Below are 16,723 nucleotides of genomic sequence, written 5' to 3'. Positions count from 1 at the left end.
AAGGAGTTCCAACTCTATGTACTTGTTGGGATTTCTCGCCATGGCTGAATTTTAGGGTTTGGTATTATTTGTGCTCCAAAAGTTACTACGAAGATTTTGTTTCCAATATCCCTAGGGTAGGGGTGCCTGGGTGGCTCAGTGGGTCGGGCCTCTGCCTTCAGCTCAGGTCATGATCTCAGGGTCCCAGGATCGAGTCCCACATTGGGCTCTCTGCTCAGCGGGGAGCCTGCTTCTCCCTCTGTCTCTCTGCCTGCCTCTCTCCCTACTTGTGATCTCTCTCTCTCTCTCTGTCAAATAAATAAATAAATTCTTAAAAAAAAATATCCCTAGGGTAAGGATCAGCTGCAGAAAGTTGGAGCTCGGCTCCCAGCTAGTGTTTCCAGGATAGTGAGCAAATTTACTTTCTTCTTTGCTATTATTTTATGTAATGTAACCTTTAAAAATATATGTTAGTCTTACTTTAGCCATTGAAAAGACAAGTACATAAACCAGAAACTGAACTTGCTACCAAAAAGCATAGTTGAACCAGAAAGAATATGGAAACCACTGAATTAAATCTGATACTCTCTCACAAACACACCAGATGTTTTATATACCAAATTATGCCTTGGTGCTGAAATCTAGATCTTCTGACATCCAAATATTGCTATTGCAAGTGTTGAAATACTTTCAAGTTTAACATGTGTAAGGAAACCAAACCTTTCTGCAGATAAAACTATGCAATCTCAAACTATTCAAAGAGCTGTGATTTATTTCAGAGATAGCAAATGTGTGGTAAGGCATAAAAAACACCATATGACATGAGGTGTTTAGGTTGTGCTTAATATATTTATTTTCAGAAGTTCACCACAATTAATCCATGACAGGTGTTGGGTTTATAATTTGGAACAATTATCTTTCGAACCATTCATATCACTGCTTAAGAGATGGCTTCATTCTTCCTAGTCACCATATGTCCTAACCATGCAAATGAGAAGGAGAATAACATCTGGTGGACCACCGTTGTCTCGCCTGTCATGCAAAACATGTGGTATTGCATGTGCCCCTCATCGGGTTCCTTCGGGACATCAGTATGGTGGATGGTTTCATATTTTATACAGCTGGTGCATTTAGGACATACCATCAATCTTAGTTCAGTAGCATCTTTACACCTTTGGTTTTTTATTGGGCTTTAGGTGGTGAATTACATTTTTGGGTTATGCAAACATCTCTCCTGGAGCTTCAAGTGAGAGTAGCACATTTATGTAACAGCATCTCTGTATTATTTGACAGGTGATGGGTAGAAGTGTGGTCTAGGAAGAAATAGTTCTCTGGAAATCCTGAGTTAGGATATCTATGTTTTGGAGTTAATACTGACTTTATTTTAGTTGTCTTGGGAAAAATTCACTAAGTTCTGTATATCTTTATTTAATACCTTGTAAAATGAAAAAATAGCCATCGAATATTCATCCTGCTATTGTGTTAATCATTGATTGGAGGCCATCGTACCCATGCATGCCATCATGTACAAAACAAATCACTTTTTCTCTAGGGTGCATGTTTGAACGATTATTTTAAAAAGCATGATTTGAGAATTACAGTATTAGTTTGGTAATGTGTTTATTCACTGTGCTGCTTCTCATTTGGCCAATTTGGTCATATTCTTACTTGCCCAGGGCTCTGACAGCAAACTGAAGCGTCATGAGGGTATAGTTTTTTGGGATCAGTGACCCATTCTTTGCCACTGTTAAGTCCATCCTGTAAAGGAGTGTTTATTATGTGAGGAAGCCTTAGTCTCAATCTAAAAAAAAAGACATGGGTTACCCTGACATACTTTTTAAAAATTTTTTTATTTTTCTGCACTTTTTAAATTTTTCTGAACTGAGGACAGTTTTACTGCTCATTTTTTCCTAAGCCTGTGTGTTTTTTGAGCTATTCCCAAGTAGAATTATTTTTATATGAGGAATAACTAAATTGAGAGCTTTAGTTTCAGATGAAGGTACAGATGCAAATGTGGATTTATATGGATATACATGGAAACCGAAAAAATAAATTAAAAGTGAACAATAGTCCAGACGTTCAGAACATCTTTAAATAATGGTCAAAAAAATACAGAATGTATTTTCTTTGTTATGTTTTTTCCTTAATATTCATATGATGGAACAAAAAAGGGGGTTTCTTTCCTTTTTTTCTTCTGCATAATCAAGTCTTTAAGTAGCTATGAGAACTGTACTGTATTTTTTTTTTTTTTTTTAGCTTCTGAATACCAGCCGGCACACTGGGGGCAGTTAAATAATAAATAAAAACAAATACTCAGTTTATTGATTCCCAAGCCCTTGATTCAATCAATTACTCATGATATCAAGGCAAGATCAGGGGAATAAAATTCTGAAACTGACTGCAAGATGCAAATGGATAAATCCCCCAACAGAAATAATTGCAAACCATTTTGACCAAATATAAAATGATGATCAGTTATGCTCTTTAGGGCCCAATAATTTAGGTTTATTTAAATGCTGTAAAGTACACCTCTTCAGAATCTAATAGTCTCCTAAACATCACTTACGGCATCACAATCTAATCACTCTAAAGACTGAAACCACAGATTCAAAGTGGTGAGCACCATCTCAATTTTAAAGGACAATTCCCTGAAAAATGTCCCTTTGCAACATGTGATTTAGATATTTTACTAAGTCTTACAATTAGGCCAATTTCTTCTGTTTACATTGAAATTAACTTTCCTTTTTCCAGCCTCCAACATTGGTTAGGTACTAAAGTAAGAGGTTTTATGTGACTATTTTAATCAGTCTACAAGAAACAATGTAGATGGTACTAAGAAGGTGAATCACCAAAGAGAGAGAGAAGCCATAGGTCATAACTTGCAATATACAGCAATAATATTCAATCATAACAATGTGCACAAAGGTCTGCATATGGCCACAGGACTCTGGAATAATAACTGTTAGAGGTTTATCCTGGCTGTTATGGATTTGTTTTCTGGGTTCACTTGCCTACCCTTTGAGTAGTGTACCAGATATGTAGTTAATATTCGGGGGAGATTTCCCTGAGTACAGAGAATACTCCTCTGAGTTTTGTCAGGGGATGTGGTCTGTCCCATAGGCTTCTGAGAACATAAGCAGCAGCCATAGTAATATAATTTCTTTTGGATTATTGAGATGCTGCCTTCAGGAAGTCTATTGTCATTATGATTCTGGGGTTGCTTGGCTGTTAAAAAAAGGACATTTGGAAAGTCTGTTTTCAAGGCTTCAGATTGTTAGTATTCAGGTTTGAGCTCTGGACATTGTATTCTAGGATTTTATCTTTGTAGAGATTGAATTCACTCAATCGTTCAACAAACATTTGTTGAACACCTAATGTGTGCTAGATGTAGATTCAATAAGATTTGATCACTGTACTTAGGAATTCATTGAAACATCTCTTAGAGTTGAATGGTAATTTTGAATGCATTATCTCCTTTAATCAACTGACCATTCTTTGAAGGATGTATCATATTTTAAGATATGGTAGTGCAGCTCAGTGCGTGTTTGCTGAAGTTTCCTTAATGTCAAAAGGTGGATTTAACAGTGTTCTCTGGTTTCCTGGTCTTGTGCTTTTTCTTCTACATCATAGCATATAATCCCTACTCTGAGTCTTGGTTTTGTCTTCTGTAAATTAAAGCAGAGAGACTGTTTAACCAAATTCTCCTTTTCTCTCCAAACAATTTATGTTTTATGTATAACCAGTATTTGGATACAAGGAATTAGACAGGACTTCAATTTCAGTGACTCATCAACCTCTCTCAAACCTTGGAACTTGGGTAAACCTGTTGGCACAATGCCTTCCCAGTCTTGGACACCTTCAAGTCTGGTGGTGATTTTATCTCCAAGAACTTCTTGGTGTTTGTCTTCCATGACCTATAGAAGAACAATTAGAGGTGGGTCTGATTCTGAAGACCCTTCCTCCCCTCCTTTTATAGTCTGTCCCTTCCCCAGGTCCCAGTGATTGGGTGGTTAGTCAATAGTGTTTTCTAGGGATCTCCTACCCCTTCTCTTTCTAAGCCATCAATAACCCAGCTGTCTTCCTTCTGTGTTTCTCATAAGCTATCTTAAGATGCTGGGAAAACAGGATCTTCTGGGATGAACATCATCTAATCTCTTGAATTGTGTCCTTTTAAAACTTGATATGTTAAACTTCTAATCTACTGTACCTCAGAATGTGAACTGCTTTGGAAATAGGATCAGTGAAATTGTAATTAGTTAAGTTAGGACAAAGTCATACTGGAATAGGATGTGTCCCTAATTCAGTATGATGGTGTCCTTTAAAAGAGGGAAATTTGGACACAGTTACATACCCAAGGAATGAAAATGAAGATCAAGGTATAGATCTTACTATCAGTGGAATGGCCACTCACACCTTTCTACTTGGGGCTATCAGTCTTCCTCAGATTACCAAATAATTCCACCAGTTGCCCAAAGCCTTGTGCACATGACCTGGGATACTGGTTATCACTTACCATTTTTTTTTTTTTCCTAAGGGTCTGCACACAGTGCTCACTGACACCTTTCTGTTTTACTCTTTGACTCCACAGGCCTTTGGCTACTTGAATATCTAATAGTAATTTTGTAATTCTCAGTGTGCCTCTCATTGTAAGAGAAAAGATAAAGCCATCCTTTCCTTTGTGAATTCTTATTATTTGAGATGCTGCTTTCTTCCCCACTAAACAAATACCAGTGAGTGTTTTCCATTTCCCTCTGAAACTGAGCTTAGTGCTCCCTCCCTCCACGTCTGATTAAACTGTCCATTCATCCTTTCATACATTAAACGTTTATCAAAGACCAACCACAGGTTGTTAGTATAAAGAAGTAAACTGTTGACTTGCCCCTGCAGAGCTCAAAGTCTAGTAGAATAAACGCCCAAAGTCTGGCAGGAGAGTCATACATGGGAGGAATTGTTCTGTAATAAGCCCATGGTGGAGTATTTACCATATGAGGGCAGAAGCAAAACTGGTTAAATGTCCCTGGAGAAAAGTTTTAGAAGTCTTCACAGAGGAAGTGACTTTCTAAGAATGAGAAAGAATGAATGGCAGTTGGAGGAAAGGCAGAATAGGGGCACAGGTTGAGGAAGGGATCCCAGGTAGAGGTCACAAATGGAAGTCTTCAATACTTTGGAAAACCCAGCCCTATTTGACTAGAGTGCATAACACACACACACACACACACACACACACACACACGTGTGTATATATAAATTTGGCAGGAGAGATTGGCTCAGAAGTGAAGCTGGAGCTCAGTAGTGGAGGGTTTTCCACATTTTGAGTGGAAGAGATATGTTGAGATTTGTTTTTTTAAATGATCACTCTGGTGGCAGAGTGGCATATGACTTAGGGCACAGATGGGAGGCTGGAGGCCAGTGGGGAGGCTGGATTTCTTGAGTAAAAAAATTAGAACATGGTGGGCACCTGGGTGGCTCAGTGGGTTAAATAAAGCCTCTGCCTGCAGCTCAGGTCATGATCTCAGGGTCCTGGGATCGAGTCCCGCATTGGGCTCTCTGCTCTGCAGAGAAGAGAGCCTGCTTCCTCCACCTCTCTCTCTCTCTCTGCCTGCCTCTCTGCCTACTTGTGATCTCTGTCTGTCAAATAAATAAATAAAATCTTAAAAAAAAATTAGAACATGGTTCAACAAGTATTAACGTAGTTATAGGCTCACAGGATAGAATATTTGAACTCAGGATTCTTTAGAAGATTTCCTGTGGCTGGATATAGGGACTGTGCAGGAAAGAGAGAATGAAATCATAAACAAGGGCAGTGCCAGTTGGAATAGGGAGAAAGGAATACATTTATGAGTTAAGAAGGACTGAATAGATGATATGATATATTTAATATCGAAGTGAAGAAGAAACAGGACTTAAAGGTGGCTTCCTTTGTCCATAAAGATATTTTCATTTGTCCATAAAGATAAAGACAGATTAAGGAAAAATAGTGATGGGTTTCCTGAGAATGCTAATGGGTCCAGTTTTAGAAATATGCATTTGATATACTTACAGAGGCCATCTAGGGAGAGAGAACTATAGGCAGTTGAAAATATTGGACAGGAGCTCAGAAGGGACATTTAAAAAATAATTATAATAATAACAACAAAGTAATATCAACAATTTATTGAAATCTTATGATATGCCAGACACATGCTCAGTCCCTGTGTATATGATTTCATTTAGTTCCTTCAACCATGCTATCAAGTACTGTCTTCTTATAGATGCCAAACTTAAGATCACAAAGCTAGTAGGTAACAGAATTGGGATTTCTCCCTGAGTCTGCCTGATCTCAAAGCCAGCATTCTCAGCCCTTCCCTTCTACTCCCATCACTGCATGCATGTCTGTGAAGCTGTCAGCTAGGGTAAGGTCATGCAGTGCCTGTCGTTGGAAGGGAATGCACAAATGCCTGCTAAATAACTGAATAAAGCTTTGGATGTCACCTAGGCTAGGTAGCAGTAAGGAGGGGGCTGCCCAGCTGATTGAAAGACATCAACAAACAACAGGCACCACGAGTGAGGACGCCATTGTCAGTTGCTAGTCCATGGAGTATCAGACATAAGTTTCTTCTCTCTGTTGGAGGGACACATTTCCCTGGCCTTTACATCTTGCAGAAGCTGCCAGTGAAGATGGTTCCATCTTTTGGGGATGAGCATCCCTTTGAGCACCAAGTCCTCCAAGATGTCCTTTAAGATTCTCATGAAGTGCTGTGCAGTGTCTAACCCTCCTCACCCCAGTGGCCTGGAGTGGGGCGCCAGGAGGGGGGGTACTTCTGAGATTCTGCTGTGACATTTCTGCATAGAAGACAAAGAATCGAAGCCACTAAAATTCAAAGGAAACTGGAGGCAAGAATGAAAATCTGAAAGTAGTACTTTTCACAACATTAATTTACATACCAAGAAGATGGGAAGAATTTGAAGTTTCAGTCTGCTGCTGAGACATGCAGGGACCACTCAGCCCTCTGAACAAGTTGCTGTGATTCTGCCAGGAGAAAACCTTTACTTTTTGGTTACTTGTCTCAGACTCAATAATGTCAAGCCTAAGGATATTCATGTAAGTGTCAATATTAGCCAGAAAATACCTTAAAAGACAGAATATCTTTCTGATTTTTGTGTTTTGATGAATCTGATGTTAAGAATGTACCCCGAATCTAAACTCTTTCAAGGTTCTGGATCAAGAACGATTTTTACATTGACCCACTTTTGGGGAGCAGGGATTGATAAGAGGCCTTTTGAAAATTTAGATTCATATAATTGAAGTTTGTTTGGAAAGGAAAGCTAAAGTTCTGAAACTCTGTGACCTACAGTTTTGATGTGCAATCATCACTTTCTTTTCTGGACCTTACATTTCAACAGCCTAATTTTTTAAAAGAAATGTTTCATTGAAGCAATGGAAACTACAGCACTGACAGTTCACTTTGATTGAATAGGTGTTTTTATTTTAATTCAATAAGTAAATTAAGGTCGGATTTCTTGCTGTTAGCAATGTTTATCTCACTACAGTAATGGCTATAATATGTTATGTGTGAAATCTTGTATTTCTTTTAGAAAAAGGATATTCTTTATTAAAAAAATAAGGTTTATTAGATCATGAGATTGTCTGAATATACCACCTTTGTCAAAAGAGAAATATGCAGTGCTTTACAGATTTGGTTATCTCTGCTCAGGGGCCATGCTAATCTCTGTATCATTCAAATTTTATTATATGTGCTGCTGAAGTGAGCACAAGGATATTCCTTTTGGAATGTCCTGTTAAAAATATATTTTCTTTTCCTGACTTTTGTACTTGTTTCATGACTCAAATAGAATTTTGGCATATTGCAAACAACTTTTAAGTGTAATTATAAATATTATCTTTTAGTTTCACTGATTATTAATCTTACCTTAAATTATATTTACTTGGGATTAAAAAATTTTAATTAGTGTTTTATAGGCCTTATGGTCAGAAGAGTATCAGTACACGTGTACAGATTACATACATGGCTGTAAAAGTACACTGTATATGAGAATTTCCCTGAATAAATAGTTATTTGAGCCTCTAAGTTTCAGGTACTTATGACCCTCAATCTTTTAGGGATATTCATTTATTTATTTGTTTAGGATTTTTTTTGTTTATTTGAGAGAGAGAGAGAGAGAGTGAGTACAAGTGCAGGGGAGGAACAAAGTAAGAGGGATAAGCAGACTTCATGCGAAGTGCACAGTCTGCTGTGGGGCTTAATCCAATGATCATGACTTGAACTAAAATCAAGAGTTGGATGCTTAACCAAGTGAGCCACCCAAGTGCTCCAAGTAACATTTATATAGTCATTAGAACTGTTCACCTACTTTCGGTGAAATACTCTAAATTTTGGGATAATTCTGTGTTCTAGGATATTGGTTCTCAAATTTCAGTGTGTGTTACCAGTCAGGGTCCAGTTTAGAGATGGAAACAACACAGTTATTCAGATAGAAAAATCTTAATTAAATAAATATTAACTATCAATGAGTCATAATTAGTAAGAGGTAAAAACAGCTCTAAAGAAAACCAAAATGGCAAATATAGATAGCAGCCAGTAGCTCTTGGGTTGAGGTAGGGTACACAGAGAATGAACACATTTGGAAGAGGGGTTCTCGCTTTCCCTATCATTAAGTGCTGAGAGACCTCTTTGTAGAGGATGTAACTGAGGATCACTGGGTGATGGAGAAAATTACTGAGGGGCCACAGGCTGAATGAGTAGAGCCAGTGTTCCATAGGAGAGCATCTGCAAAGACCTTGAAGTAGCTTAAGAATTTATAGCCATTTAAATACCAGAATACTTATACTGCTTCATTAACTTCTAGAGGCTGTTTGAAGCTTTTATAGATACTGAAATAAGAAAAAAAATGTCTTACATTTGTGCAAAACTTTATGCAGATTGTTTCCTGTATGTTTTCTCATTCAAAACCCACAGTTCTGTATATTGAAGTGCCCTCCTCCACCATTTCCTAAGGATTAAGGCCAAGTTCCTCAGAATGACTCATGTTTTCAAGGCATGAAACTAACAAATTTTTCTAGATTTATTTCTCACCAGTTCCTCTGCTCCATTCCTAAAAGTTAGGATGGATGCTTTATTATTTTCCATTTAACCCCCTTATCAGACTTATAATATTCCCTGTTCTTTCTGTGAAACACACTAAATTGATGTTTATAGACTTCAAAACACACCTGGCTTGCAGGACACTTTCTAGTATGCCCTAAACTTCTGCTTCTACCAGTAGGAGTTGTATATTCACAAAGAATTGAATTATTGTGTATGTGAAACAAACAGGTCTGTTAGTTTCAGTTAAATTTATTATTATAATCATATAATTAAACGGAATATAAAGCATTATAACATTAGTGCAAAAAGAGAAGTGCCTGTTAAAAGATAAAATTGACAATTTCTGGTTCCAGCAAGCTGGCAGATAAAACAGAAAATTCTCTTTCTAATAGCTTCTATACATGCTGGATAAAATGCAATAAAAATTCTTAGAAATATATAACTGCGCTTATGAGAAAATGGAAACCTACAGGTCCCAGGGATAAAGAAGAAACTGTAAATCAAAGAAGTATGAGTCTGAGCTGATGCTAAGTCTTCCCTGGAGGTTGAGGCAGGAGAGTTTTAATGCCTACAATAGAAAGGAAATGAGGCTGGTCTTATATAGGCAGAGAGTCTGAAATAAAATCCTTGTATAAAGCCAGGATTTTGAAAGTCTGCACCCTCTTTGTTGTAAGGTGAACTGAAAAACATCACGCACCAACATAGGGAGATAATGAGAAGGGTTATCCGTGTGTGTTTTGAGCGGGTAGAAGGCAGGGGTGAGGCAAAAACAGGAAAATCTCTTCTGAGAACCTGAAACTCAAGGTTTGAAATTATAATATCCACATGTTATGGACACCCTCAAGCCAAGAAATTCAATAAAAAATTGCTGTGGGCAGATGTCCCTGGGATATTTTACAGTAGCAAATGCAAAACCACTTTTGAGGATCATACATTCACCCCTGTGGCAAAAGATTTCAGTAGAACTTGCTGAAGATAAAGTCACAATCCAGGACTGTAAAACAGGTGAGGAAATACCATGCCATGAATGAGAGCCACCTGGCACAGTAAATAGGAGTATGGATTTCCTAAGCCTTTAGATAATAGAAAGCAATGGAAGTGATAAAGTAAGCACATTAAAGATAATTAAAAATGTAAAAGTAAGCATTAAAATTATAGAAAGTAAGACGGTATGGAAGAGTGTATTTGCCAATATTGGTAGACATGTTTGCAAATAAAAAAATAGAACTCTTAATAATGACTACTATAGTCATTGCAAAAGAAAAAAATAAGAAAAAAGAAACCTAATGTGTGAGTTGTAAAGGGAATTCTTAGCGCAGTGCAGTTTATGTAAATTGTTTGCCAATACAGGTGTGTTGGCTAGTGAACTCCCAAGCAGCAACTTCTGCCTTCTCCCCTTTTCATGTTCCTCATATGGTATGATAATTTCAAATAGAATATGTTATTAAGGTTTTTAAGCTTAGTCCTATAGACCTTGGGATGCGGACATCAAAAGATATATGTTAGCTCATGAGGAGACAGTTACCTTCCAACTCGTGCAGTCCAGCAGCATTGAAAAAGCTATAGCAATTCATGCTTACATGGGTTGTACCATGACTGGGACTACTGTCTTTAATTGATAAAGACAATGGCAGTGGAGAGTTTGACCAGTGCTTTATCCAACCTAGCTCCACAATTTAGAGAAGAGATTGAAGCTCTGAGTGGTATATCTCATCTTATTGGAATACTGTTTGGAGAAGTTTTTGAGAAAGTATCCCAGTTGTTTCATGTGGGTACTTGACAGATTTTTGTACAATGCAATGTTTAAGCAATTGATTTTTCCTCAGTGGGTATACAGGATTCCTTTCAAAAGTATACCATAAATCTATAGTACTGAAAAAAGCATCACATCTTGTCATTTTCAAATACAATGTCTGAGAAGTTGAATGTAAACAACATAGAGTTAGCTACAATAGCTAGGCAAGAAATTTCAAATGAAAGATATTAAAAAAATAAAGATTTCAAATGAAAAATTTCAAATAAAAAATATAAAAGAATTTTAAATATTGAAGATAAAGTGAGAAGGTCCAGCATAGTTCTAATAAGAGTTCCATAAAGAAAAGGGAAAACAGTAAAAAGGCAATGCATAAGGATATAATGGCTGAGAATTTTAAAAGTTGATACAAGAACATGAATAATGAGTCAGAAGTACAATGAATACAAGGCAGAATAAATGCAAATAAATTCACAGCCATATATTGTAGTGAAACTTAATTCTAACAAAGAAAACTTGGGGATTTTATAAGCTACCAGAGAAAAAAGTCTGGTTACAAAAGGAATGACCATTAAACAAACAGCTGAATTTATTTTTTTTTTTACAAAAAAACCCATTGATTGTGTTTATTTCCCAGATTGCTCAAACAGCTGAATTTTTAATACGACATAACAAATGAAGTCTGAAGTCTGTAGAATGATATATTAAAAATGCCAAAAGTAAATAATTATCTAGAATTACCAGGTTTAGTTATCATTCTAGAGTGAGGACACAATTAAGACATTTTTAGAAAAACAAGAAGGGGTGAATCTAGCAATCACAGAGCCTCACTATAAGAACTTACAAAGGGTAAATTTTGGTAAAAAGGAAATTTAGCCCAAAGGAAAGAGTGGGAAACAAAAAGCAATGATGATTGAATAAATTGGTAAAATATGAATAAATCTAAAGAAGTATTATATAAAACTATAACAATGATGTTGACAATAAATGGAGGGAGGGAGGGAGGGAGAATTTAGAAGCAAGGTGGAATTTAAAGAAGTTTAAAAGCAAGGTGGAATTTAAAAACTGGGCAAAAATAACATGTAAGATTGAAGGAGACCTCAGAGTTAAAATATTCTAAGATTCTCTATTTAGAAGGATTGAAGGTATATTGATTAATTTTATAATTTGATAAGCCTAATATACATTAAAATATGAATAATCATTAAAAATAGGAATAGATGGTATAGCTTCCAAAGTATATAAAGAATGAAACAACCAATATAACAGAAGTTAGGAAAGTAAAAAAAAAAAGAAAAGAAGAAGAAAAGAAATACATCAAAAGCTTGCTTAATAGAAGTTTCAAGATACTAGAGTAGAAATAAATGGAAATATTTAAGTATTACAACAAATATGAATGAACTAATTTGGTAGCTAAAAGCAGAGAATCTTGGATTAGATCTTTAAAAATTTAGCTCTGTAATATTTAAGAGACTCGCCTAAAACTTGACACATAAGGGCTAAAATTAAAGGCTACAAAATATATTTTAGGCCAGGCTAATGTAGAGGAAAATTAATATAAATATGTTGGTAATAAATACTCTTTAAGAATTAAGAATATTATTCTTTAGTTACTAGGAATTAAGAGCATTGTGGGGCACCTGGGTGATTCAGTTGTTTAAGAATCTGACTCTTGATTTTAGCTCAGGTCATGATCTCAGGATCATGAGATCAAGCCCCAAGATAGTCTCCAAGTTGGTCATGGAGGCTGCTTAAGATTCTCTCTCCCTGTCCTATCCTGTGCTCACACAAGCTCTCTCTCAAAACAAACAAACAAATAAGTAAATAAGAAAAATCAAGAGCATTGTTACATGAAAAGAAAGAACATTTCACTAGAAAAATAGATAAGTTCAAGACTTGTATGTACCCATCATTACATAAAAGAGGGAAAGATCCCTAACTCATTTTTTGAGACTGGTATAGTTTTGATAGCAAAATTGAGAAAAGAATGTATGTGAATAGGAAATTTTAGGTTATGCTCATTTATGAACAGAGATGACTATAAAATATACAACAATAACCAAAATAACAACATTCAATATATAAAAACTTTAATATTAAGGGAGAACAACCATTTAATACCTCAAAATATACAAAAAATTCTAGGAAACTGTCAGCACTCATGATAAAATTTTTTAGCTAACTAGAACAACATTTCTTAAATAAAAGTAACAAAAGTATGTATGAATATCATACTTAGAAGTATTCTAGGTAAGAAAAAGACAAATATATTCTCTATTCCTGTTCATTTTTGGCTTTGTATTAGAAGTCTAGTTAGCACAGGGGCACCTGAGTGGCTCAATTGGTTAAGTGTCTGCCTTTGGCTCAGGTCATGATCCCAGAGTCCTGGGATAGAGCCCCACATCAGGATCCTTGCTCAACAGGGAGCCTGCTTCTCCCTCTGCCTGCTCTGTCTGCTGCTCCTCCTGTTTATGTTTTCCCTCTGTCAAATTAAAAAAAAATAAAATAAAATAAAAAAAAAAGTCAGCACAACACAAGTAAAGTTGGCATTTGGAATTATTTGCAGTGTCTATAGAGAAAATACAAGACTTAACAAATGATTAGCATTAATCAATAAGGCAAATAATACTACTTGATTTATCAATAATATCAAAATCGAATTTAAAAAATGTTATTTGTAATTGCAAGAAATACTCTAAGGGACAGTATTCTATTTTCTGTGTGCAGATATACCTATGATAAAGTTTAATTTATAAATTAGGCATACTAAACAACAGTAGTAAAATAGAACAATTGCAATGATGTACTGTAAAAATAGTTATGTGAATATAGTCTCTCTCTCTCAATATCTTACTATACTGAACTCAGCCTTCTTCTTCTTGTGATGATCTGAGGTGATAAAATGCCTACATAATGAAATGAAGTGAAGTGAATTTCATAGGCATTATGACAACATTAGGCTATGACTGACCTTATGCTGTTATGTCAGAAGGAAGATCATCTGCTTTGGGATGGCAGTTGACCATGGGTAACTGAAACCATTGAAAATGAAACTAAGGGTACAGGGGTAGTGGTGGGGGGTGGTTACTGTAATGTGTAATTCACAGACGGTGAAACCTGACTGGCGAATAAACATGTAAGTAATATCCAATCTCTAAATAGATGAGAAACTTAAAACAATGACATACCATTATAATATTAATAGGATTAGCAAAAATTAAGAAGTCTAATAACTCCAAGTGTGAGTGAGATTGTGAAAATATTGCTGGTGGGACCATACTACTGGTGGGACAGCTGATTTGAAGAACTATTTGGTATTATCAATTGAAACTGGAAACACAAGACTCTGGGGCACCGGGGTATCTCGGTTGGTTAGGTCAGATCCAGCCTGGCTTTGGACTCCCTGCTGAGCGAGGAGTCGCTTCTCCCTCTGCCTCTCCCCATGCTCATGCACCCTCTCTCTCTCGCTCACTCTCTCTCAAAGAAATAAATAAAATCTTAAAAAAAGAAATGCAGACTGTATGTCTTAGCAATTCCACTGTTAGTTATGCATTGGGGCTACCGAATGGCAGAAGACCTGGAGTTGTGCAAAGTGCAGTCTTTCATTTCATGGAGCAACTCTCACAAATGTGCAGAGACCATTCTAAAAAATCAGAGGAAGTTGGAGCTCAGAGTCATTAGAAATTGCCCTGTTCCCTCTCAAGTACAAGAAGCTGAAACTGGAAATTGTGGACATATTTTGATATTTATGTAAGAAATACAATGCATGCCTCCTATCAAGAGACATAAACTGAAGAAAAAAATTTTTGCCTTATGTCAAAAGATTGAAGAATGAATATGCCTTGATATGTTTATAAAAGAAGGTAAAGTTCTGAGCAAAACAAAATGTAATTCTTTTTTATTTTACAAAGTGTTTGCATTCCTGGAAAAAAAATATTCCTGGATAAATGAATGGTGACAAAAGCAAAAGAAAACAGAACATATCCTTTGTAGTTTATATGTAGAACTTGACTTAGTGTAAGGCTCAGATAGTTTTAAACAGGTATTTTAGGTCCTAAATGCCTGATATGACATTTGAAATTTGAAAATCATGTTGGGAGCCAGATAATTCTTGGTACAGAGAGCTGACCCTGGGTGAGGATGCTTAACTTTCCTGACCTCTACCCACTAAATGCCAGCGGTGCCCCAGTCACTGAGACAGTAAGGCCCCTAGGGATGAGAGCCACTGTTTAATCTAGACCCAGCACAAACATTTTCGCCTTCCTGGAGAGCCCTTTATTATTAATTTTTCTGTGCCCACAGCGCCCATGACCCTGATAACATTTATCCTGTTGCATAGTGATGAGCTTCTTACATAACTCTTCTCTCCTCCAAAATCATGGCTACCTAGAGGACTGGGACCTGTATTATACATCTGAATGTACTCAGTAAATGTTTGTTGTATGGAAAATAATGTAATCAGGTCTAGCCTTTTAAGTTTGAATTTCTAGAGTGTCACTGGACTGCTTGCTGCTTTTTATTCTCCTCTTCCAATGAAAGCTTTTATCTATAAAAGGATAAAAAGGGGAGTCCTAGCAGAACTCCTCTTCAATTTCCTAAAAATGTCTGTTGTGTACTGATGGTACCTTAGATCAGTCCTTATTAACAGAATGTCTTTATCTACAGAGAAATTAAAGAGTAAAGAGGGTCATAGCTCTAGTTAGAGAAATATGTAAATATTATCTGGTCAACATTTAAGAAGTCCTGAAAAAATGTATTTTACATGCATTCTTCGTTCTTCTAGTAGATAACCTTATTTCTTCCCCCGTCTTTTGGCTTCATCTTTTATAAGGAATGCTCATTTGGCCTGTTCTGTCCAATATTATTATTTTTTTAATTTTTTCTTTAAATTTCTTTTCAGCGTAACAGAATTCATTGTTTATGCACCACACCCAGTGCTCCATGCAATCCGTGCCCTCCATAATACCCACCACCTGGCTCCCCCAGCCTCCCACCCCGCACCCCTTCAAAACCCTCAGGTTGTTTTTCAGAGTCCATAGTCTCTCATGATTCACCTCCCCTTCCAATTTTCCTCAACTCCCTTCTCCTCTCCATCTCCCTATGTCCAACATTATTACAAAGATAAACCCTGTGAATCCAGACTAGACTTCACAGTCTAAGGTACATGGATTGATGGGATAGTCTTTCTAGTCGAAATGGAGATTTTTCACAATCTTTAAAACATAAGTGGCATTAATTGAACCTAAGAAGAAATCAAGGGGATTCATGAACACATTTATAAATTTTCTTCTTTCTGCATTTTAATTATACTGGCACTTTAATTGCATTATAATTGCACTTTAATTGCATGTATTTGTATAAATTAAAAAATAATTAGAGCACTGCAGCACTATGGGAAACTAATTTATGCATATAGACCTTTAAAGATGTACACGTGGAGATGATTTCATAATTCTCACTATGTTAGACTCTTTTAAATTGTCCTTGCTGAAAAGATCTGTAGCTATCTAGATTGATGAGCCTTCCCCATTCTTTCTGTGAGTAAGAAAGCAAGACAGAACTGGAGCTTGAATGGAGGGCAGTTCTTAGTTTTATGGGACTCCCCACTTGGAAAGTCCTTTAAATACTAAAAACATAACATGCGCGCGCACACACACACACACACACACACACACATAAAATTTATGCAAGAAATACATTGTACAACTCATATGTTTTCTGATAGGAGTCATACATTGTATTTCTTACATAAATCATATATATTATATATATGTACATATGTATATATGCATATATCTGTATAACTTTTTTCCTAGGTTAGTCAAGAAATTTCTGTGATCTGACTGCATGTGGGTGGAAAAGACAGAGGATGAGTCACTAAATTAGGGCAACAGAACCAATGAAT

The 16,723-nt window shown here is 36.3% G+C and overlaps 1 long non-coding RNA gene and 1 pseudogene across 1 annotated transcript in view; one reads left to right on the top strand and one right to left on the bottom strand.

Annotated features, from left to right (window-relative positions):
* Positions 1-7,631: 7,631 nt before the first annotated feature.
* On the bottom strand, positions 7,632-7,732 carry LOC123390944 (annotated as a pseudogene).
* A 6,105-nt stretch (positions 7,733-13,837) lies between these two features.
* The window catches only part of LOC101692400, a 100,456-nt gene continuing 97,570 nt past the window's right edge, over positions 13,838-16,723 (top strand). Inside the window, exon 1 of the long non-coding RNA XR_200547.3 lies at positions 13,838-13,954. This is a non-coding gene — a long non-coding RNA (uncharacterized LOC101692400). The remainder of the gene's footprint in view (positions 13,955-16,723) is intronic.

This window comes from Mustela putorius, unplaced genomic scaffold (assembly GCF_011764305.1).
Source record: "Mustela putorius furo isolate JIRA1106 unplaced genomic scaffold, ASM1176430v1.1 tig00000166_pilon_pilon_pilon, whole genome shotgun sequence".
Lineage (NCBI taxonomy): Eukaryota > Metazoa > Chordata > Mammalia > Carnivora > Mustelidae > Mustela > Mustela putorius.
This window is presented reverse-complemented; position numbering and strand designations above follow the sequence as displayed.